The sequence below is a fragment of the Cuculus canorus genome, chromosome Z (genome assembly GCF_017976375.1).
Source record: "Cuculus canorus isolate bCucCan1 chromosome Z, bCucCan1.pri, whole genome shotgun sequence".
In the NCBI taxonomy this organism is placed as follows: domain Eukaryota; kingdom Metazoa; phylum Chordata; class Aves; order Cuculiformes; family Cuculidae; genus Cuculus; species Cuculus canorus.
In genome coordinates, this window is record NC_071441.1 from 56,298,828 (window position 1) to 56,323,761 (window position 24,934).

Consider the following 24,934-nt stretch of genomic DNA (forward strand, 5'->3'; position numbering starts at 1 on the left):
ACAAAGAAGTTTCTTCCTTCTGTTGCACATGTAAACCAAAAAAAGGGGGAAAAGAAAAAGGGATTTGGATCTATATATTGCAGACAGGATGTGTACATTACTGTTATATTAAAAATAGTAGGTAGTTAAATATATATTGAGGTGAATGCCTGTTTATAAGGAATTTGTAAGCCCCAAAGGGGTTCAACTTTGCATACTTGAATTTCCACATATTAAATCGCACATATTAGAGTTTTGTAAACAAACTTTTTAGCAGATCTGACTGATATAACTTGTGAAAATTCACCTGCACGTGAAACTGGTGCAAAGTACTTTGCATTGCGTTCCATCAAGACGCACCTTTCTGCACATAAACTTCATTGACAAGCAGCTTGGTGCCTGAAATCACACAATTCTGATCATGTAGTGAGATTACTAAAATGCTGATTACAAAGAAGACACTTTGAATTGCGTAGAGCATCAGCATTTTGTACTCTTGTTTGGGAAGGAATAGGGAATATATGCTAAAAGATTCAAAATATCTTGATACACCCCAGGACCAATTCCAGACTCTGTCTCTGATTCTCAGTCCCGATGGATATGAACACATTTGGCTGCTCACTCTCCATCATTCATCAGGAATCTCCTTGTCTCCAACTCTTCAGGGAACATCCAGTCCTCTTTAGTGGAGAAGTGGGATTTATTGTTACTGAAAGGCTTCAAAAGCAAGAAAAAAAAGGAATGTTAAACATTCTTGGCTCAGAGAATAAATCTTTTCTCTCTGGAAAAGAAAACCCTCTGACACCTACCCTATTTCCTTTTGCCTGGAGGTGATGAAGGGAAATGGGTGTTTACTGGTGCATCAGTTGGTCTGTCTGTATAGCACCGATCTGTACAATCAAATGAGCAATGCTGCGAAGGGCTTTGAAGCAATCTGTAAGGGAGTACACTCAATCCATAATCATAAAGCACAAAATGATGTTATGCCTCGCATCACAAAACTCATTAAAGAGTATGTGCACAAAACTCCATTTCAGGGACTGTATTATTTCTATTATTATTATTATTATTATTATTATTATTATTATTATTATTATTATAATATTTCTGTAGTTGTCTTTGCACAAATCCTGTGCCACTTCCAGAGCACTTGTGAGGCCGTTGCAGGTGCAGAGTGCAGTATGCAGCACCCGTCCAACCCACTCAGCTTTCCAGGAGCTCTGCATTCTGCCCACGGGCTGTGCTTTACCCTCACTCAGTCTTCTATACTAACTCAATCTCCTTAATCCCTTGCAGTATCAAATTATGATGCATTTACACTGTGTGAGCAGCTTTTTAAAACCACGCAGGTCCTTTAAATCTCCTTTGTTAGAGTTAAAGAGACAGCAAATACTGCATCATGCACCATGCCAATAAGAAAACACAGGTGCCAACAACCTCCTTAACCACAATGATTTGTTGGAGTCTGATGGCACAGAAAAATAAAATGGGAAACTGTCATCATGAACAAAAAATAGGAGAAATCTCTAGGGAAAATATTTTACGTCAACATCTCGACTCAGCAGATTTTTATAGTATCAGTAGGCAGCAGAACACTGGATGTAATCACAAAACTTTACAAATGGAGAGAAATATGCACATATACTCTAATTTTTGCAGCAATGCAGTTATGCAGCATGGCTGTAAGAGACAAGTTCACTTACTTATAGCCAGAATTACTTGAATCATTGCAACTTTGGACCACAAGGCCAAAAAGGCAGAGATGTAGCCTTATTCAGTCATAGAATCATAGAAACATAGAATGGTTTGGATTGGAAGGGATCTAAAAGCCCATCCAGTTCCACGCCCTGCCATGGGTAGGGACACCTCCCACTGGATCAGAGGCTCAAAGCCTCGTCCAATCTGGCCTTGAACACCTCTGGGGATGGGACAGCCACCAGTGCTCTGGGCAACCTGGTCCAGGGCTTCACCACCCTCACAGAAAAATTTTACTTTCCAAGATGTCCTCTCAATATGCTCTCTTCCAGCTGAAAAACATTCTCTGTTGTCTTATCCCTGCACTCCCTGATCAAGAACCCCTCCTCAGCTTTCCTGTAGCCCCTTTCCCTACTGGAAGCTGCTTTAAGGTCTCCCCAGAGCCTTCTCTTCTCCAGGCTGAACAACTCCAGCTCCCTCAGCCTATCCCCACAGCAGAGGTTCTCCAGCCCTCACATTGTCTCTAGGGGCTCCTCTGAACCTGTTCCAACGTTACCATGACCTTCTCATGTTGGGGATTCCAGAACTGCACATAGGACTCTAGATGGGGTCTCACCAGAGTGGAGCAAAGGGCAGAATCTCCTCCCTTCCCCCACTGTTCCCACTGCTCTGGATGCAGCCCAGGACATGGCTGGTTTCTGGGCTGTGAGGCAGGTTGCCACCTCCTCCCACCTCCTTCTTATCCTCCAGCACCCCTAAATGCTTTAAGATTTTTGCCTGTGAACCTATACAGATCTTTGGGTGTTTCTAAGAGATGCACGAAGCTGAGTACGCAAAGAGGTTTAGGAAATAGTATGCAGATAATAGATGTCATTTGGCAGCCTAAATATGCAAAATTGCCTGCTGGCATTGTGTAAGATTCAGGAGTCCTCAAATAGGAGCAGACTGATCCTGTCTCTGGAGGTGTTCAAGGCCACTTGGATGGGGATCTGAGCAACCTGATCAGGAGCTGGCCCTGCCTATGGCAAGGTGGTGGAAATAGATGACCTTTAAGTTCCTTCCAACCAAAACCATTCCATGATTCTATGATTCTGTGATACAACCCCATTTTCTGGTGAGAACACACTTGATAGTGAAGGCAGAAAACCAGTAAACACGAAATATCAAGACTCTAACTCTACACCCATTATCTAAGTGTTGATCCTTGGCTCCGCTTGGACACACTGATGACTGAGAACCAACTCACACTGCTCTCATTTACTCATTTACTAATCCGTATGACCAAGTGACTCATAGCTATCTTTGGAATAAAGTCTGCAATTTGTGGCTTTACAGAACACATGCATTTCTTTTATCTTTTACTGTAAAAACTTAGGCTTAGATTTTTACATTGTGAAAACAATTTTATTGTCTGAAAACCAGACTTTCCTAAAGATGTCTTTCTGAGTCTCAGCATTGTAGTTGCCTAATAGCAAATGCAGAACTTATTTCTGGAAAATAGGAAATTTCTGAAAAAAGTTCTGCTGTCATGCAGAAACAAGTATAAGATGGAAGAGGCTGGGTTATTATTAAGTGCATGTGTGCATGGTGGGAACCTGCTGTGCAAGTACCCTGTTTTACCAACATCTAGCCTTTAAAACAGATTATTTAGCTGACTTTTTTCAAAACGCCTGTATTTGTCAAACAAATTGTTTTGTTATTTACTCTGTTCCTGTTGATGTTGCCAATAGGTGCATGGAGGATTTCAAGATCTCTTTTTTTCTGGAGCATCTCTGCCAAAAGGACCAAAGCTGTTTTTTTTGCAGGTACACGACACCTGGTGGGAGGAGACAGAGGGGAAAGCAGTCTTCAGTTCACCCAGTCCCAGCATTTCTTCTTAAATGTCTACATGGCTTTCCTTCAGAGGGGAACAGTACCACCACCTTACATTTTAGACTCCAAATCCCCATTTTTTCCCAGACAGCAGGTGTGCAAAAGATTTCACCTATGGATGCAGATATACAAAGTTCCAGACCCATTGCCCACTTTCCAAAGTGTTATTCCAATCACAACTTCTCATCCCTGTACTCATCAGAGGGGTTTTCTCTATATATCTGTTGTTTTCTGTGACTCGAAGGAAAGATCTTTTCCACATGCCACCATTTTTGCTTCAGGCCATGTAAACATTTCTCTGTGGTTTAGAGCCCCTAATTCAAACCACACACCCTGGTTTTGCCTTTTGTTAGACAAATTAGTCACTATGCAGCCTGGTAAGATACTTAAAGAAAAACTGGGGGCTGGGAGACCAGACCTCTTGATAGTTATCTGGAAGCCTACCTACATCTCCATGGCTGAAAGGCTCCTCAGAAATCACTGCTAAAGGTCATCAAAGTCTGCTGCAACAACCACATCATGGGCAAAACATGGTGAGAGGAGAATATTTCACAAACCAGGATACTCAGGAAGGCTTCGCTGAGTTGGAGTCACTCTAAGCTTGTAGAAAAAACATTTTTTGCACAAGTCAGAGGTATTTCCTATAAATATACTAGAGAGGTCTGAAATATTTAGGTTCTCCTTCCAGAGAATGAATGTCCAACATCAGTTCTTACAGATTCAGTAATCACCGAATGACAGAATGTTTTGGCTTGGAATGGAACTCAAAGCCCATTCAGTTCCACCCACTGCCATGGGCAGGGACACCTCCCACTAGACCAGGTCACTCAAAGCCCCATCCAGCCTGGCCTTGAACGCCAATCATATATAATCATAATTTAATTCTGCAGTTTAACTCCCTGAAGACTTTGTTGGACACCTATTAGGCTGAAAATAATTAACAAAGTGACAAATAAATAGTAGGGGAGACATTGATCATGAAAACCTTTCTCTGCAATGAGTTGCTTTACATGGACTCTTCCATGTGCAAATCCAATAAAGGCTTCATTTTTATGTTCTTTTCAATTTGCAGTTCTGGCAATGGTCTTTGCAGATTTGAAGTAAATATTATTGGAAGAAATACTAATTAGAGTTAGGAAAAATGCTAGCACTGGCAATAGCCAAGAATGCAGCTGCGGACACGCTCAGACTCCTAGTGAAATGGTTGGCTCAGGGCAGGACATCAGATGCTGAGCCCACCACTTGCCATGAGTCCAACATTCACTGGATCCCACCACCCACCATAGGCTGGAGTTAACAGAAACACCTGGACAGCCTGTTGCTAAAAAGCCACTAATATTTATAATACCTTAAAAAATATCTTAGAATCATCGATCAGTCAGGAGATTTACAAATGCTGGGTCCAGGTTAAAGATTATCTTTTGTAATTGTGGTGTTGGACCAAAGTTTGTTCAGGTGTAAGGTTAAATAATGGTGCAATTTATTAGTGTGACATTTGAATGGGGAGCTGGATATTTAATTAAGTTAAGAAGTTCCAAGCCAGTGGTTTGGAGGTACTGCCAGCAACTGGGAAGAGACTGAGAGGAGTTAATAGATAGATAAACTCTGAGTAGGTGATTTTTGGGGTAACAATGATTACTGATCCCTAAAAACCCTCAGAGGAGGTACAAAAGGGGCAAGGAATGACTTGGCATTTATTATAACCACAGGTAAATATGTGATCACACATGATGAATGATGTGTGACTCTCTGTAAATTTGCATATGACAAACACCTTGAGGTGTGCTTGATTTGAGTGAAAAAAAATCCTCTAAGTACCCGAGATTTACACAAACATGAATAAAACAACATCTATTGATGGTATAGTTCATAGAATCATAGAATGATTTGGACTGGAAGGGACCTCAAAATCCAGCCAGTTCCACCCCCTTCCATGGGTAGGGACACCTCCCACTGGATCAGGGGCTCAAAGCCCCATCCAATCTGGCCTTGAACACCTCCAGGGATAGGGCATCCACCACTTCTCTGGGCAACCTGGTCCAGGGCTTCACCACCCTCATCAGGAAGAATCTCTTTTTAATGTCTCATCTGAATCTTCCCTCTTCCAAATTAAAGCCATCCCCCCTTGTCTTGTCACTCCAGGCCATTGTAGAGGGTCTCTCCTCAGCTTTTCTGGAGCGCCTCTCAGTCCTGGAATTTGCTCTAAGGTCTCCTTGGAGCCTTCTCTTCTCCAGGATGAACAACTCCAACTCTCTCAGTCTGTCCTCATAACAGAGGTACTCCAGCCCTTGCATCATCTCCATGGCCTCCTCTGGGCTTGTTCCAACAGTTCCACGGCCTTCTTATCCTGGAGATTCTAGAACTGGACACAAAGCTCCAGGTGGGGTCTTACACAACGGGTCCATGTTTTGGACAAGACAACCCATGGGGAATGCTCCTTGCCCCAGACCAGCTGGTTTGAAAACAATTATGGTGTTTAGGCAAGCTGCAGGTTTGCTTTTGATGGCAGATATCTGCTGACCTAAGCAGCCCCCGTTTTACTCTGGTCTCTGAAAGATCAAAAACTGAATCAGGTACGTAAAATTAAGTTAGTCTTTTCAGCTTCCAACAAAGCATTTCTCCCTCGACCATTTCCTAGAAGTAATTCTTTGTGGCAGAGACAACACAACCCTTCAAGCGTTTCTGAGAAATGAGAACCACTTTATTTCTGGAAGCTCAGATGTGAAGTGATTTTTTTCCATTTCACTAATGAATTAAAACCATTCAAAATCAAGGAAAAATGCCTTCAAATGCAGCTGAAGGTAAATATGTTCCTTGAACTTCTTTTAGGAATTATTCTTCTATTTAATGTGGGAGTTTACTGTAGGGCAAGGGTTGAATGGTATCGTGCTCCTTACTGAGAAAATAGCTGTAAAGTTCCATTTATTTGGGCCACTTTAGTAGAAATATTACTTAAAATCACATGCTGTTATTGAGCTAGAATATATCAGCACTCCTAGTCAAATTCTGTCAAGTTGCTTTTGAGACAGCATGGCATGAGAGTCCAGGTGTGTGTGAACAAGTCCAGCCTACAACTCATCTTCAGAATTCTTCTGCCAGGTTCCTGGAAAATGTGTGGAGGTTATCAAGGCAACTCACCACCTTCAGCAGGCAGGCTCACTGGAGCACTAAACACATGCTCTGGCTTTGATTTGGGTGAGATGAAGCACAATGACAGGCTGGGTGGAGAACAGATCAGGAGCAGCCCTGAGGAGAAGGGCTTGGAGTGCTGGGGGATGAGAAGCTCACCATGAGCCAATAACGCATGCCCACAGTCCAGAAACCAATCATGTCCTGGGCATCCAAAGCAGTGGGACCAGGAGGGTGAGGGAGAGGATTCTGCCCCTCTGCTCTGCTCTGCTCTGCTTTGCTGAGACCCCACCTGGGTCCATGAATTTCATGATTCCAAGATTCTATGTTCCACTTGAATAAAGAGACAAGTTTCTTGGTGAGTCATGCAGCAGGGCTGCACCTGAAGACACCTTGAAGAGCATTGCTCCACTTGCTCTGTGAAGCCACAGACATAGATTTGTCTCTGGGTTTGCAAGGAGCCAGTTTCATCAATACCGATATCAGTGGTATACATATATATAAACTCAAAATCTGTGCTGGCAATGGATCAGCTTTGGGCAAAATTTGCTGCAGATTGGGCTTTCCAAGGTTGTGATGCAAGAAGTCAGAATATAGAAGAAAGCAAGAAAGCCGGCACTTGACTTTTTGTGATGTTCCCCCTCTGCCAGCTGTAAATATAGAAGTAAAAAGTATTTTATGTTTGCCTTTCTCTTAATTTGAATGAAACACAGATGAAAGCCAGAGGCAAACAGATATAGTAGCATTAGTCATTATGTTTTATTAAACGTTGAGGCTCTTCAGAAAAGTGCTGTGATTTCACTTCCTGCATTCATTGGTCATAAGACTTCATGACTTAATTTGAACAACAAATTTCCTATTTCTGGGTTACTTACAAGTTGTTATTTTAAGGATTTTCTATTTCTTCTGCATAGGCTATTCAATACACTGTGTTACTTCTTCTCTCTTATTTAATAACTGACAATTTAAGCAAAAAACCAGCATATTTCTGTTTTTCCATCTGCATCACAGTGACTATTAATTCTATTAGAATTAATAGAATATTTCTATGCTTTACCCTCTGGGAATTTTACTATATTTTCTTCAAGGACTTGAGAATTAAGCTAGTGGGGCATTTTTTTTCCCCTAAAGAATCATAGAATCATGGAATTGGAAGGGAGCTCAAAGCCCATCCAGTTCCACTCCCTGCCATGGGCAGGGACACCTCCGACAGCATCAGGGGCTCAAAGCCCCATCCAACCTGTCCTTGAACAACTCCAGGGATGGGGCAGCCACCACTGCTCTGGGCAACCTGGGCCAGGGCCTCCTCACCCTCACAGGAAAATATTTCTTCCTAAGATGGAAGATTGGAATTAGATTATCTTTAAGGTCCCTTCAAATCCAAAATATTCTATGATTCTATAATTCCATTCTAAGTTCTAATATAAACATAACAACTTCAGAAAAATGTGATCTGGGTGAGGTTGTGCCAGACAAGCAGAACATTTGGGAAAGAGCGTGAGAGAGAAATGGCTCTCTGAAATTATCAGTAACCTGCTAGAAGGGCAGTTCTGTGCTATGTGGGATCAAGTATGAGTGTCTGCTCTCACTCACTGACAGGAAATCTTTGGGATTCCAAGTGAGACAGAGGCACCAAACACTTTACAAGACACCATTAAGTGTGTTCTTGCCATCTCTGGGTGCTTAAACAGAGATAAGCAATTATCAGGTTACCCACAGAAAGATCACCTCCAACAGCTTAAACATGAGACGGAAGTGTAGGAAGAAAATAAGAAATTTAGGAAGAGAAGTTTAGGAAGAAATTCTTGACCATGAGTGTGGTGAGGCCAGAGCAGTGGTGGCTGCCCCATCCTCAGAGGTGTTCAAGGACAGGTTGGATGGGGCTTTGAGGTCCTGATGCAGTGGGAGGTGTCCCTGCCCATGGCAGGGGTTGGAGGTGGATGGGTTTGAGGTCCCTTCCAACCCAAAACATTTTATGATTACATGATTGCTTTGTCTTCCTCTGCACTGCAAGAGATTCTCCTCCAAAGGAATGTCTTGTGGTGCTCCCAGTCTCGCCAGTCGACCAGGACTGTTTCGTAGTAGTCATCACCTGAATACTAGAACCTGCTCCATGGTGCTGGTGAGAGGGGAGGCCACATTTGCTGATGCAGAATATCCCTTCGCTTCCTGTCACTGGCTGGGAGCACAGAAGACTGTGTCACATCAAACATCTTAACTTGTACTCGCCAAGTTAGCTTCACCGTATTTTTCCTGTTGCTTTCTCAAATGGCAAGAGATCTTTGTTTATTTTCTACTAGTCTTAACCTTTTCCTACTGTGAGCAGATTTTGCTATTTTAATGCTTACCAAAGAAAACAAGAGCTCTCATAGCAACTGGACAATTCATTTCACTTGGCCCAATAAAAACTAGCCATCAGTTTTGTTGCCATCTACCCTGGTCCTGTCAACCGACTAAAAGAGGACCCACGTGGATGAGCAGTGATATGCCTCTTAGAATCATAAAATCAAGCATAGAATAGTCAGGGTTGGAAAGGACCTTAAAGACCTTCTTGTTTCAACCCCCCTGCCATAGGCAGGGACATCCCACTAAATCAGGCTGCCCAAGGCCCCATCCAACCTGGCATTGAACACCTCCGGGGATGGGGCAGCCACAACCTCCCTGGGCAACCCGTTCCAGTGCCTCGCCACTCTCATCTCTCAATACATGTGGAGCAACAGCTGTCTTGGAGATGGATTAAAGGAAGGCAGAAGTGGACACAGGGTTAGGTTTAGCCTGGAGAAAAGAAAGCACTGGGGAGACCTTGGAGCAGCTTCCCATTACTGAAAGGGGCTCCAGGAAAGCTGGGAAAGGGCTCTTGATAAGGGAGTGCAGGAGGGGGAATGGTTTTCAGCTGCAAAGGGGAGATTGAGATGAGGTCTTAGGAAGAAATATTTCCCTGTGCAGGTGGTGGTCCAGTGGGAAGCATCCCTGCCCATGCAGGGTCTGGAACTGGATGGGCTTTGTGGTCCCTTCCAACCCAAACCATTCCATGAGTCTATGAGCTGGGATGAGATTACGAGGCTGATGAATGGGCTTTTTACCTTTTTGCTTTTTGTTTACATAAGCATGAAAGTGTTATGTGATGATGCACAAGTCTCAAACCACAGAGCCATTCCACTTTTTTGTTGGAGGGTAAAATAATCCATATAGTGTTGATTTCCTGTGGCCCATACCCCCCCACCTCCCACCAGTTAGGAAATGGTGAAGTGAATGTCCTCCTTTCGGTGGGCAGACAGGGGTTTCTGTCAGCAGCTTCACACTTCACTATAAAGACAGTATAAGATGTTGGGTTACAGCTTCTGCAGGATCCTTTCATTGCTCCTGAGCAACTTAATGATAATGAAGAAGTTATTATTGACCCATTGAGGCCATAGGTTGTTAAACTTTCAAAGGCTCATTGTAGGGACAGCTATTGTAACCTTGGATGGAAACCACGATGTTGTGCATTCTACTGACCAGTAACTGTTACCAAGCTGTTCTGTTTCTTGTAATCTTATTTCACATGGCAATTTTTGTCTTCAAGGAGAAGTACACGAGGGGTCTTGCATTACTTTTCTCTCCCGGCATACTTTATCTTGTGGGATCTTAACTTACCTGCTTCCAGAAGAGAAGAAACAAAAGCTGTATGACTAAAATGTCATCTTAGGTTGGACAGGGAGTGCTCAGGCAAGACATCATCTTGCACACCCCAAGTGCTTTTGAGTGCCATCGTGCCATTGACAAGAAAGGTTAGTTAGAGACATTTGGCAACCTCATGTGAAGAGGAGATGACACCTGCCTGCTCCCAAAGCAAGCTCTGTTGTTCAGCCATCTGAGATAAAATAATGTACCTTGTTACCGAAGCCCAGCAAACTCAGTGGGGATGCTGACAGCGTGCAGCTCAGCAATGCATGTCCCAGTCTAGACCAGAGACCCAGTGTGGTGGTTCTGCATGCCTTTCGCATGGCTGCTGAGTCCACAATATATGAATTTCTGATGCACTGGTTCAACTATCCCCAACCGTCTGCTTGATTTGAATTATTCTGATCCAGTGCAGAGATCCTGAAGAGAAGAGGTAGGGAAATTGCTCTGCCACAAGGTACCTCTCACTGAAGAACCCTGAAAACATAGTTACTACCAAAACATAAAGCAATCAAACAATGAACAGAAGTGAGTGACCATTACCTTGACTACCCGAGACACCTGAATTTGGAGGCTGGATTCCTGTAGGCCATGAACTCTCTGTGAAGTGATTCAAAGCAGTTCAGCTAGAAGGAAAGCTATGTTTCCCCACTCACCAGCTGCAGAGAAGACATCTCAGAAGCTCATTGTCTAAAGCTAGGACATGTAGATGTCACACCTCTCCCAGTGTTCACATTCCTCATTCCTGTCTACCTTAAGCATGAGTTGCCTTTACCATAGCATCGGTCCATGTGACTCCGTACAATATGGCTTGAACATTGCCCTGTTCCTGAAGAAGCTGGGTGCCAAGGGGTTTGGACAACATGTTAGATCTGGAGCTCCCCCAGTCTGATTTCCACACGCCGTATTGACACAGAGTTTGCAGAACCCTAGAATCCCTATGTTGGAAAAGACCTTTGAGATCATCAAGCCCAACCCTACCTGTCCAGTAATGAATCATATCCCTAGTGCAGGTGCTAGAAGGCAGGAAGGGATTTCTGCCTTTGTCCTTCTTTGCTGTTCTCTCCCAGACTGAGCTGTGATTCAGATGATGAGATCAGATGCTCTGCCATTCCAGCCAGAGGAGTGAAGATCCCTTTGATTGTCCACCCCGTGCATCTGTCTGGCTTATTTCTGTAGATGCAGTCCTGACACTCTGCCCAGCTGAGTTTGTCTTGACTCATCTGCTCCTGCATACAGCTGGTGAATCAGTGATTCCCTTCACCTGCGTTTGTGTGTCCGTTACATCACTTAAAAAAGGGAAGAATTGGATTCTGTTCATATGAATGACAGAGAATAAAGAGATGCCTACCTTTCACACCCATACCCAAGTGTTTTTCATAGGTTCATAGAATGGTTTTACTTGGAAAGGACCTTAAAGATCACCTAATTCCAATCCCCTGCCGTGGGCAGGGACATCTCCCACTGGATCAGGCTGCTCAAAGTCCCATCCAATTCAACCTTCAGGACCTCCAGAACTTTTTTTTTAGACATGTTTTGAAGTCCCTGAGGAGTGATTATATCATTGTTAGGCAAGGAATTTCTACAGTGTAAATTAGTGTAAATTTCTATAGTGTAAATTTGCCTGTACACAGAAATATGAGTGCAGGAAGACTGGAAGGGCATTAATTACTAAAGTTCATTTGTTGAGGAGGTGTGACTGGTCTTTTGTTTGCATAATGTTCTGCATAGGGGCCAGAAAGGGCCTCCTTCCTGTGAGAAGGGTATTCACAGTGCGTTTTACAACAGCTTCATGGGGTGATGGACTGTGCATGATGCTGCTGCATGTACAAATCTGAGACAAATCCTAACGGGTAAGGTGATATAATTCTACAGAAACTAAACCTGAAAGTTACCCGTTACTGAAAGTAACCTTCATCTCTCTGGAGGACCTTCTCAACCTTAGTTCATTATGAAATTGCTTCATCTTCCTAATCTCAGGATCTTCTGTAATGTCCATTGGGAACTCATTCACTCTTTGAGGTAGTAGGTAAGGATCGAGAGAAAAGAAAACTGAGACTGACTCTTCACAAGGTTTTCCTGGGGCTTCCTGCCCTCTCTGGGTTTGATTTTTGCGTAGCGCTGTTGCAGGAAAGCACGCAGCTAAAGACACTAACAAAGTTAAGTCATCAGTGAAGGCATGCCATTGCCAGCTCCTCAGAGGTTGGGGGATTATGACCACCTGCACTAACAGAGGCTTTTCTCCATATGAGGTGTTTTCACCCTCTTCATCCCCAGTAAAAAGCTATTTGCTGTGAAAATATCACTCCTCTATGGACAGCACAGAAAAGCAGAAAACTTCTGCTTTTCATGTTAGCAGAGGTGGCTTCCCGTTATTCAGTGTCTGGTTTAGTATTGCCTCTTTTGTATAGCCTGATTTTAATTAGTCTTGCTACTAAATATCTTTTTGTAAATAGAATCATAGTATTGGTAAGGTTGGAAAAACCCTCCAAGCTCATCTAGTCTGACTATCAACACAACCCCACTGTGCCTGCTGAACCCTGTCCCAAAAAGCCACGTCCACATGCTTTTTGAACCCCTCCAGGGCTGGAGAATTCACCTCTGCCTTGGGCAGCCCCTGCCAGGGTTTCACCACTCTGTCGGTGAAGGCTTTTTCCCTAGTATCCAATCTACCCCCCCAAACCTCACCTTGGTGCAATTTGAGGCCATCAAAAAGGAGGAAATATGGGTTATTTACAGAATATTATCAAAGTCCGAAGTTATCCATGGTTTTGCAATGTGCCCAGGTGCAAGATCAGCCTGCTGAGGCTTAGGCATTGAAGTCTAATTAAGCAACTCTACCTCAGGGTGTTAAATTAAAAAACCCACAACAACAGAAGCAGGTGTGGAGCAAAGGTTAGGATCTCGGTCATTCACCGTCACTGCAGGACTGAGGCTACAACAAGGATTTTACAGCTCTAGGAGGTGTCAGTGGATCCGTGCCCTCCCACCACGAATATGACATTGCTCCTTAATGGCAAGGGATGCAGAATGATCTCACAAGGACCCCTTCACTGAGGATCCTCTGAAACTCTAAATGTTTAGATTCAATATTAGGAAAAATGTCCTCATTGACAGAGCAGTGAAGTCTTGGCAGAGACTGTCCACGGCAGGAGTGGAGTTCCTGCCCATGGAAGGGTTAAAAAAGCGTGTGGCCATGGCACTTGGGGACATAGTTTAGCTGGCACAGTGGGTTTGGGCTGATTGTTGGACTGGATGAACTGAGAGGTCTTTTCCAACCTCAATGGTTCCATGATTATATTGTTCTAAAAGGCAGAGAAAGTCAAAGAAAAAACCTTGATGAAGAGAAGTTAAAAACATTTATGATAGAGTATTTGCAGATGCCAAAAGCCCTTGATTTTCTTGTTTTTGTTTGTTTGTGGTTTCTGTTTCAGAGGGAGATTAACAAAGGGTTTGTTGGGAAGTACGATGCAAACAGGACTAGTACAGCCTGATAAACACGCTGCCAGCCTGTGATAATCACGGTCACTTCCAGCTCCCATGCACTGGAGAACCCCTACACCTCCAGCACAGGCAAATTGCTGTGTGTTTCTGATTTCTCTCTGAACAGCTGCACAGGGTACTCCTGCTGTATTCCTTGTGGTGGGCACAGAACCTCTGGACTGTGATACCTGCAATATGCATTTGGGGGAACATCAGTTACATATTCAGAGTACCACCTATTCATACACGTGGATGAGCACCCAGAATGCACATATATTCCACTATCTGCCATGAACGTACTATTACAATGAATGGATTCTGTGCTATTGACATAATTTTCTTTCTATTTTTATGATGCTATGCTTTCTTCAGTGATTGCTGCTGGAGGTCTTATCCTGGCAAAGATTCACAAAGGCTCTTGGTCACCATTGATTGCAAATGCCATCAGCCATCCTGCACAGTGTGGGCAGTGTGGCAAGTTTTACACTGGCTTCCTAGGTTGCAAGCGCACATTGCCAGCTCATACTGAACTTCTTATCCACCAACACATCCAAATCCTTCTCTAAACATCACCTTGTCCACCACTTCTTCCCATCCCATACATCAGTCCTTCAAGTGATACATGGCCTTGGATGAGGCCAGAGTGGGATGAGGCAAGCAGATAGTCAGATTTATTTGCAGAGGTGTAAGAGCCAACAGAGATGTGAAATGGGAGTATCTCATAGTATCCTTTTCATGTGTTCTCTTCCTTGGGTTCTAGGATGTTATATTGCAAGGCCAGCTTGGTTCTCCTACTTGTCTTTGGTGTCTTTTGGATCCTAAGTTGCTTCCTGTAGTACATAAAAAAGGACCAATGCTCACTGATATCTGCACTCATTTTCACAAGGAAATTTCATTTGTGCACACCTGCCCTTGAATGCTACTGCTATTCCAGGGAGGTGGATGACAGCTGTTTTGAGCAAGCTGTCTTGCACCATCAGTGGGAGAAGCAGATGCTCCCAAAGTCCTAGCCAGAGAAGCTGATGTGTCCTGGAATGCTGTGTGGTCTGAAGGTAAGCCTCCAGCATCCTGCTGGGTAGCTCCAGTACAAAATAATTCCATCAGCAGCTCCAGCTATCACGGATTCCTGTAAGACTGGCATAGGCAACCTGAAGCATTAGCAAAAGTTTACACATGTTTAAGAATTAAGTTGTATCCCACACTTGAAAACACTGTGACTTTTCTCTATTGTAGCCTTAGATGTAATGAGACACATATAACAGGAGGTCAACTCAAAGGTATGGAGCACACTGCTCCTCTTTGTGGCCAAGGAGGGCTTCTTGTATTCTTTGTCTTCCTAAAACAATGTTTTGCCCCAGTTTAGTCCAACCACAAAAGATGTAACCCTTGCCTGCCTTAGTCTGAGCCCCTGCGTGCTTCATCCCCCACCCTCCTCCTCTGCAGCAGTGTCTGGGTTGGAGAAGACATTTGTTTCAGTTTCTCCTGCCCTTTGTCTCCTCTGCATGCATACTCACGGATCTCTACAAGCAGCAAAGTGTTCATTCCCAAAGGTTATAAGCTGTGGCTCTGGAATCTAACACGGTGCTAACACAGAGCTAGTGAAGGAGTTGTTTCCCTAACGGGATGTCTCTTGCATCAAGCAGTCAAGTGATTTCATTTATTTTTCAGTTTTAAAGCAGAATGGACATGCATCACACCGGAATGGTTTCAGTGTTTCTGCCTATGGCAGGGGGGTGGAACTGGATGATATCTAAGGTCCCTTCAAACCCAAACCATTCTATGATTCTATGGTTCTATGATTCTATGAGTTTGTAATGTGTATACTTAATCTCATTCACCTTCTTGCCACTCTCCATACCATAAATTCAAGAGACAGACTCCATTTCATGCTTGTAAGAATGATCTTGGTATCTTAAAATTAGGAACAGCAAAGACAATAAAAGATAAGTCAAAAGCAGCCTTCAAATAACCCCCAAAAGAGAACAGTGGAGGGTTTGCATTTTAGGCGCACTTAAATTATCCTCTCAATTCCATCTAAGAGAATAAATTCTACCCTTCTAAAGAATTTTAGTCTCTTTTTCTAAAGAGTTTCAAATTGCAGAGTGGTGCTTATTGAATCTGTTTTAGGCAGGTAAAGGAGAGCCTCTGTGTTTCAGAAATAGAAGAATAAGTTGGTTGCTTTTTTAAGCATTGGCTTTCTTTGGGCTCCAACTGTTGTTGAAACTGAACAATGAAGCATCACACCTTCTCTGAATCCTGTTTCCCTGTTGTTCTGTAGTAAGTACGAAACATTGATGTTACCCAAGCAAATGACAGGGGAGCATGGTTAGGTCCAACAGCAGGTTCCTCTCTCCAGTGCATCTCATTTGGGTTACATGTACAGGACTTGAGATTCAAACTGTGATAATAAAAGGGCAACTCTTGAGTACATTAGTGAGGTCCCAGGCAGCTTAGATTAATGTTGCCTTAAATGTCTGCGTCAGATAGTGAAATTATCTTTCTTCTTACAAAAAGTCTTTGCTGCATTCAGAAGGAAATGTTTTGCGATGCCCATTCCCTGCACATAGGATGTCACAATGTCAGCAGACACATGAAAGACTGCCAGTACCAAATTGTATGAAACTGAACAGATACAAAACTTTAGGGGACTGAAATGATTCGCTAGATGCGATCTGTCATAGGCTAAGGACAGGGTAAAACAACGAGATCTCATCACTGTAGTGGGACAAATGTTTTCATCTGAGAGTCTCTTCTCATCATCATGGTTGCTAATCAAGCACACACATGTGGTTCACTTGGAGGGAGACAACAGTCTGTTGTGAACAGAAGCTCAGTCTCTGCTGTGAGAGACTTGCAAATATTGACACTGAAATAATCAAAATGCAAGCCATGGTTATTTAAGGCATAGTTTAGTATTGAAAAGAGGTACTCAGATGTGAAGGTATCACAGATTAAAGAGTTGTCTGCTTTGCGTAACTGCTTTTGCAGTTGCTTACAGTGGTGAAAAACCAGTACAACCAGCTTTAACAATGAAGAAGGATGAATATTTAGTGGTTGGTCAGAGACAATCCATCAGGATATTGAAGGGAAAGCTGGAACATGCAGCACACAGCTCCCTGCCTTCCAGCTCTGCAGGGAATGCTGCAGATAGCAGAAACCACAACAGCCTCCACACCTTTGGCTGCTGCTGTGGCCAAGAGTTGGGAGCATCACTTGGTTTCTAAAACTAAGGCCGGGATTTGCAGAGTGCAGTCTGGATGAGGAGTCTGTAAAGCATCACAGAATCATAGAATCATTAGCTGGAAAAGACCTTTGAGATCATCAACTCAAACTATTCCTGTCCACTACTAAATCATATCCCTAAGCACCTCATTTATACACCTTTTAACTACCTCTGGGGATGAGGACTCCACCCCCTCTCTGCGCAGCCTCTGCCAGCACCTGAGAACCCTTTTAGTGGAGAAGTTTGTCTTGATGTTACAACTAAATTTCCCCTGATGCAGTTCAAGGCCATTCCCTCTTGTCTCATCACCTATCACTTGGGAGAAGAGACCAATACCCAGCTCTCTACATCATCCTTTCAGGTGAGATGGAGAATAACATCCCCAAACAGAGGTTGCTTCCTTCCCAGCAGACACATCTTCAGGCTGTCCACATCCATAAAATCTATGGGTACTCTCCATGGTTGTTAAACAGCATCCTGGTTGCAATGTGGTCCCAGAGCCACAATGAGAAGATGCCCCTCTACTCTGGTCCTGTGACCTCATCTGGAGCCCTGCGTTAAGCTCTGGTGTTCTCTGCACAGGAAGGAGATAGATCTGTTGGATTGAGTCCAGAGGAGGACAATGCCTATAGGAAAAGCTATGACAATTCGTGGGGAAAAAATCCCCATAGTACATAAAAATCATGTACAAGGGTTAGGAGAAAAGAGTGAAGCGATGTCTTTTTGCTGTTTCATTCCAAAACAAACAGCAAAAGCTTTCTCTGCAGACTGTCGGTGACACAATGCCCTGTCTCTCTTTATAGCTGGAAATCTGCTGATCCAACTCACTTTTACAATGAAAACTCAGCAGAGGTGCCACCTGCTCAGCAGGTTCAGAGGTCCAGATCAGATAAATCTACCAACTCAGATGCTTATCAATAATGTGTCCATATTTAGCCACACCACTTAGTTTAAAAAAAAAAACAAACCAGAAAACAGCAGGAACTCTTGTGAGAACAAGTTCTTCAACAAATTTCCAGCCCCTGCCAGTTCCAGAAGCTGTGCCTGCCTGTGTGTGTATGTGTCCTTGCCTTAAAAGGCTCATCAATTTAATCAGTAGAACAACACCCACATTTCACAGACAGGTGAATTACAAGAGATGAAGATCATCAGGATCAAGGCTGGAATTAAGCATGGAGCACTGTGCCAATGTGATGCATCCAAAGCAATGCTTGAGCGTCCAGGTCCACTCTTGTCTCTTCTCCTGTGCATGACCTGGCCCTGTCCTGAGGGCAAAAGAGTCTTCTCCATGGAGAAAAAAGTGGGCAGCTGCACCTCTGCAAAGCTTTTCTTGGCTGATCACAGTGGATTCGAGCCCTTAGAGATGCTGCTAATGATAAATATGTACCCAGGAGTATGCAGTGGAGAAAAACCACACCAAATGCCTCTCTCTGCCACTGGAACGAAAGCAAGAATCCTTTCTGAAGCAGAGGAAGGAGCAGATCCAGCCACCAGCCTCTTCCCAGCCATTCAAGGCCTGGTTGGATGGGACTTCGAGCCCCTGATCCAGTGGGGGGTGTCCCTGCCCATGGCAGGGGTGGGCTTTGAGGTCCCTTATAACTCAAACCATTCCATGACTCTATGATTCTATGTTTTCTGGTGACCTTAGTGAGAGTTTGATAATGCTAAAACAGAAGCAGGAAAAGAAACTTCTCATGCTTAACCTGTTCAAGAAAGACAGTAGAAACATTTCTCAGCTCGTTTGCCTATTCTTGGGAAATTTAAAAGCTCTGCTCTGCAACGGAGAGAGATAAGAAGTCAATGAATGTTCCTGCCTGGCTTTCAGGCAAACCTGAGATTTCTATCTGAAAATTTTGTATTTTCCTGTCCCTCGGGTCCTACTGACACCCAGCCCCAGTTCAGCCCATCACATGCTTACAAGCAGAACATCATCTCCAACTTTATAACCCCCTGTTACATGGTTTCTTTCCCTTCCTAGGAAGCATCTGACACAAATTCACCATATGAGACAGGAGGATGAATTGAACAGATTATTTTATCCATCCTGTGGTTCTTCTGCTCCTCTGCAGGCAGTTGGTAAACAAAATTCAGAGCATGCTTTTTGTTGTAGGTGTCTAGTCACATAAGGCAGTTTGCTAACTGGCAGCACAAGACCCACCACTGCCACTCCAGTCCCCACCGGTGTTTTAGCAACCTCATTGGTGCTCCAGCTGATAAAACATGTGCTGGCTATTGCCATGCCTGGAGCTGTGCGTTGCACATATAAGCATCCGGCCTCATCGTCAGCTGCTGCCATTTGCTGCTGAAAAGGTGAGAGAGAAAACACTAACAGATGTGTGTGCGGGGGGTATAAAATGAGACAGAGCGAAGGGGAAGAGGAAAGGGAACTAAGGAGGAGAAGGAGATGTTCTGTAGTACTCTGTTAAGAGAACAAGATCTTGAAATGCAGCCACATGGTTATTGATGTCCTGACCCACCGACCCCACCTTCTATCACCTCTCACTGCCCCCTGGCTATTTTCCAGTTTTTCACACCTAGGACGATGAGGAGACAAAACTGTCACACTGTGCGACGACATGTCTTCTGATAAGCACAGGAACAGCTCCTTCATGCCCGTGTTAAACTTGGCTCCAGCCTTTGTTCTTCTGCTCTCAGCCTGTATGGACATACTGGAGACAGAAGAAATCGCAAAGCAAATGCAAGGTTTTTTGTTTTAAGCACTGCAACTCTTCTCAGAACACCAGTCTGCATTACCAGTCTATTTGGAAGTTCACCTCAGCTGAAAAAAATGGTGCTATAGACCAGACACTGTACCAGCTGTAACATTAACACAAACATCATTTCAAAAAGCAGGTCATAAAAATTAATTAAAAAATTATTTTGAGAAGAACACTTACCCAAGAAAAGCAGGAGCAGCCGGTGGTGTCTGCCCTTCCCAGGAAGGTTCATTGCCTCTATTTAAATCATTGGATAAAAAGTTCTTCAAGGTTCTTGGATCCAACTGCAGCCACACACCAAGCCAATGTTCGTGCAGGCATTAGGAGACCCCATTTCAAGCCCAGTTTAAGCTCTCTGAGAAAGGAAGAAATGGCACTACCCAAGAGTCACAGGTCACTGTTTTGCCACAACAGCCAATGCAACAGTAGGCATAACTGCCATGAGAGGAAAACAAAAGAAAAAGCAGGCTATGAGGTGATTTCAGAGCACTTAGCTCTTGCCAGGTGAATGCTGACATGCATCTCAGCCCGCCTTCTTTAGCTCTATTTTTCATGTGTTTTTTTTTTTCCCAATTTAGCAAGTACATTCTGCTTTCCAAGTGTGTTGCTGCTGCCTTCAGATGAATCACCAACTCATCCGTCCTTGCTCTCCTGATGGCTCTTTTGCACGGGGCACCAAGAGAAATAACCAAGGGAAGCCCAGAAGCAAACATGAGGACGCATTTCTTCAAGAAGTGCTGCTTTGTGCATAGGTCAGTGATGCTTCCAAAAGAGCCACAGCAATACAAGTTAATCTCCGGCAGCTCAGGCACAGGACTGCTATTATGACACCCACCAACTCCCTATTCCTTTCATCTCCTGAGGGAGAGGAGGTCTGTTGCTATGCATTTGAACATAGACTCATAGACTCATAGACTTATTGAGGGTGAAAAGCCCTCCGAGCTCATCCAGTCCAACCATCAGCCCAACCCTACTGTGCCTGCTAAACTATGGCCTAAAATGCCACGGCCACAGATTTTCTTAACCCCTCCAGGGATGGGGACTCCACCCCTGCCCTGGGCAGCCTCTGCCAGGGCTTCACTGCTCTGTCAGGAAAAAAATGTTTTATAATATCCAATCTAAACTCCTCCTGACACAACTTGAGGCCATTTCCTCTCATCCTATCGCTTGTTATGCTCACTTCAGTATGGAGGTGGCCCTCCAGAAGCAGGAGGACGCATGGGACATGGTTCCTTGCAGTCTTTCCTGCCCCAAGCACCCCAATATCAGGAAGGTTTTTGTGTGCACCATGCAAGCCCCATTCTTTCCAAAGGACTCCTGGCACTACAGCGCTGCCAAGGATATTAAACGCAGGCTGAGCAAGAGCACCCACAGAGGGGTTGTGCTCATACATCTGTACGTTGCACCTCACTCTATCTTTTTGTCTCTTTTTTTTTTTCTCTTTTTCTCTCTTTTTTTTTTTTTGTCTTGTAGCCATAAAACTCTGATTGCCTGTGTGTCTCTCCCAGTTCAACGGCATTTCATGGCTGTCAAGCAGAGTGTGAAGTGTGGCACAAAGAAGTTCAAAATTGTTTCTTACTTCAATAGCCATTCTTGCAGAACTGGTAGCCACATACAAATACAAATTTGCCAGAAACAAATGATAAAAGACAGACCTTGTGGTGAACACTGTGTTGGATTTTGTTGTGCTAAATGTCCAGCTAAAACCCTCATGAGGTTCATCTCTTCTTCCTCCTGCAGTTAGAGCTGCCCACATTGTGTGAATCTTACATAGTTCCTGTTCTTTATGTAATTGTAACATTTTATGGCAACTTGGAGCACAAGTCTTATGAGGAGAGGCTGAGGGAACTCGGATTGTTTAGCCTGGAGAAGAGGAGGCTGAAGGACAACCTCATCATACACTACAACTAGCTGGACTAAGGCTGTAGTGAGATGGATGTTGGTCTCTTCAACCAAATAACAAGAGGTAGGACAAGAGGAAATGGCCTCAAGTTGCACCAGGGGAGGTTTAGATGGGATATTGGGAAATATTTCTTTACTGTAACAGTGGTGAGGCCCTGGCAGAGGCTGCCCAGAGCAGAGGTGGAGTACCCATCCCTGGAGGGTTTCAAAAAGTGCACAAACTTTGTACTTTGGGCCATGGTTTAGCAGGCATGGTAGGGTTGGACTGGATGAGATTAGAGGACTTTTCCAACCTTAGTGATTGTATGATTCTATAATCTGGGGCTAATGATCTCCTGGCTCTGCATCAGAGCCACTTTCTGCTCTGCCCAAAGCTTTATGGTAGTCCACCAATACAGCAGTATTTTGCAGAAGCACTGCCTCCTAGCAAACATCCTAAAGTGGTTACTTCTATGAAGTGTTGCTGCTCTACACAAAGGTGATTCACTGTGCTTGTACCCCTCTGTATAAACCTCCCAGAGGTTTTATTTTGTTACTTAATGGACAGAGAAAGCAACCACTGCTGTACAAGAGAGAGGTGGGCCCATTCCACATATAATTATAGAACTATTTGAGTTGGAAGGGACCTTAAAGATCTTCTAATTCCAACACCCTGACATGGGCAGGGTCATCTCCTGTTGGATGAGGTGCTCAAAGCCCCATCCAACCTGGCCTTCCACATGCTTAGGGACATGGTTTAGGGAGTGTTAGGAATGGTTGGACTCGATGATCCAGTGGGTCCTTTCCAACCTGGTGATTCTGTGATTCTGTGATCTCCAGGGATGGGACATCCACAACTTCCCTGAGTAACCTCTTGCAGTGTCTCCCTATCCTCATTGTGAAGAATTTCCTCCTTATGTCTAGTCTAAATCTGCCTCCACATGCTCCAGGTTTTATCAGAATTGGCTACTAATAGCCCCAAATTTGGTGAAGTTTAGGGATCAGCTGCAATTTGACATACAGAATAATAGAATCATTAAGGTTGGAAAAGACCTCTAAGATCATCAAGTCCAACCATAAGCCCAACACCACTGTGTCTACTAAACCATATAAACTGCAGAACCCATCTTTGAAATGATGATTGTTGCTGTCTGCTTGCAAATCTTTAGACTTTCTGAGAAGTTCAAGTGAATTTAAAAAAAAGAGGTATTGAAAAGTAACTGTGTTGAGGAAAAGAGCTGACTTGGCCAGTCTTTGGGACATCTCCAAAGGCTATGGGGAGGTGTTAGGAAACAGTTACTCCTGAGCAGAAGTCAAGCAGCAAAGCCTGTGATATTTAGAAAAGCTACGACATATGTCACAACATTTCCTTGCCCTGGAAGTGGCTACGCTCTCCTGTGTTCCCTTCAGAGCATCCATGAGCTCATTGCCTGTGTGGTGATGGAGGCTTGCCTCACTTCTGAGACGTTGCTGGATGTGACATAGAGGTGACTTGTCCTCCACCTTCTCCAGAAGGTCCAGAGCACCTAGAACATGCAGTCACTTTACTAGCACAACATCATTTCTGGACTGAAGTTGTATGCTACTTCATGGCCCAAGTAGAAAAGCAGAGTGGCTCCTTGCATGGCATGGTTCTGGAGGACACGCTTACTGATCACAGTGCTTTAAATTAGGTGTGGCATTTCACAAGAAGTTGGTAAGAAGGACTTACTGGTTGAAAATTCAGTGAAAGGACCGGATTTGGACTTGCACAACTTCTCTCTGGCAGCAGGTAAACAATTTATAAATGAGGGAAATGTGAAGAGCCATGAAGTAAGGCATTCTCCTATAAAAAGAGTGGCAAGATGCCACAAATTGGCAAATGTTTTCAGTAACATTTTGCAGAGTCTGTGTCCATGTTATAAGCAGGTTACTATCTTCAGAAATTTAAAGAAACACCAGATAAAGTACTGGTTGGTTTTGGCTGTTCTTACCAAATTCAGCAGGCCAGCAAAGGAAGGGGTTAAATGTGGAGGATATTTCTTTGCTGGAGCTATTTCATGCCTTGAGTAGGGACGGACCTCAATTAAGCTCAGAATACTCATTTCCAAAATTATATTTTTCCAAGGATGGGCAGCACAGGAAGGACATGGATCTGTCAGAGTGAGTCTAGAGAAGGCCACGGAGATGATGTGAGGGCTGGAGAACCCCCTGTACAAGGCCAGGCTGATAGAGTTGGGGTTGTTCAGCCTAGATAAGAGAAGGTTGCGGGGAGACCTTAGAGAAGCTTCCAGTACTGAAAGGGGCTCCAGGAAAGCTGTGGAGGGGCTCTTGATCAGGGAGTGCAGGGATGGGATGAGGGGAACGGTTTTCAGCTGCAAAAGGGGAGACTGAGATGAGATCTTAGGGAGAAATGTTGTCCTGTGAGGGTGGTGAGGCCCTGGCCCAGGTTGTCTAGAGCAATGGTGGCTGCCCCATCCCTGGAGGTGTTCAAGGCCAAATCGGATGGGGCTTTGAGCACCCGATCCAGTGGGAGGTGTCCCACTCCATGGCAGGGGATGGAACTGGACAGGCTTTCAGGTCCCTTCCACTCCTTGATTCTGTGATTGTATTCACATCAGTAACCTCTTGAAGGAAATGAGCTTTTGTGGTGTGCTAATAATGTCGTTGCATGTTTCTTTATTCTGTTCCGTGGAAGCCAGGCCAAAAGGCAGTTTTATTTTGGTAGCACTAAATCTCACCATCTGCCGGATCAGGCTTTGGCAGGTGTTCACGACTAGTTGTGGAATATTAAAACACAAGCTGTCTTTCTGCCACATTTTATGTATGCATGCACTTTCCATCTTAATGGCATTTTTATGGGGATTGTTTGATTTCCTTTTTTTCTTCATAGTCCAGAGATGAAAAGTGGCTGAGAGTGACAGGGGATAATCAGGAGATCCAGGAATGAGACAGAAAAAATGCACGGCGTGGCACAAGGTTACTGAGGATCTGAGCTGCATTTTTGGAGAAAACACCAAGCCAACAGCTGAATTTCTGGAAGATGACAAGGAATACACATTCCAATAGCTGCTCTCCGCTAAATTCTCATGCACAATCAAAGGAAACTGACAGAGATGGAAGTGCCTGTGAGAGTGGCCATCTCCCCATCCCTGTGCTGCACTCACATTTTCAGGAAGAACAGCTGTCCTAGCAAATATTGTAGAGGAACAGAAATGGAAACAAGAGGAACAGAGGAGAAAACAGGTTGATCGGAGGGCTGAGAGAGTTGGGGTTGTTCCGCCTGGAGATGAGAAGGTTACAAGGAGACCTT

At 44.1% G+C, this 24,934-nt stretch overlaps 1 long non-coding RNA gene across 1 annotated transcript; it reads right to left on the reverse strand.

Moving 5' to 3' along the window:
- Positions 1 to 20,555, reverse strand: LOC128850365 (uncharacterized). Its single transcript, XR_008447712.1, has 4 exons — positions 19,942 to 20,555; positions 3,379 to 3,490; positions 789 to 913; positions 1 to 696 (listed from the first exon to the last, which is right to left on the reverse strand). It is a non-coding gene; the product is annotated as an uncharacterized LOC128850365 (long non-coding RNA).
- Positions 20,556 to 24,934: the final 4,379 nt, after the last annotated feature.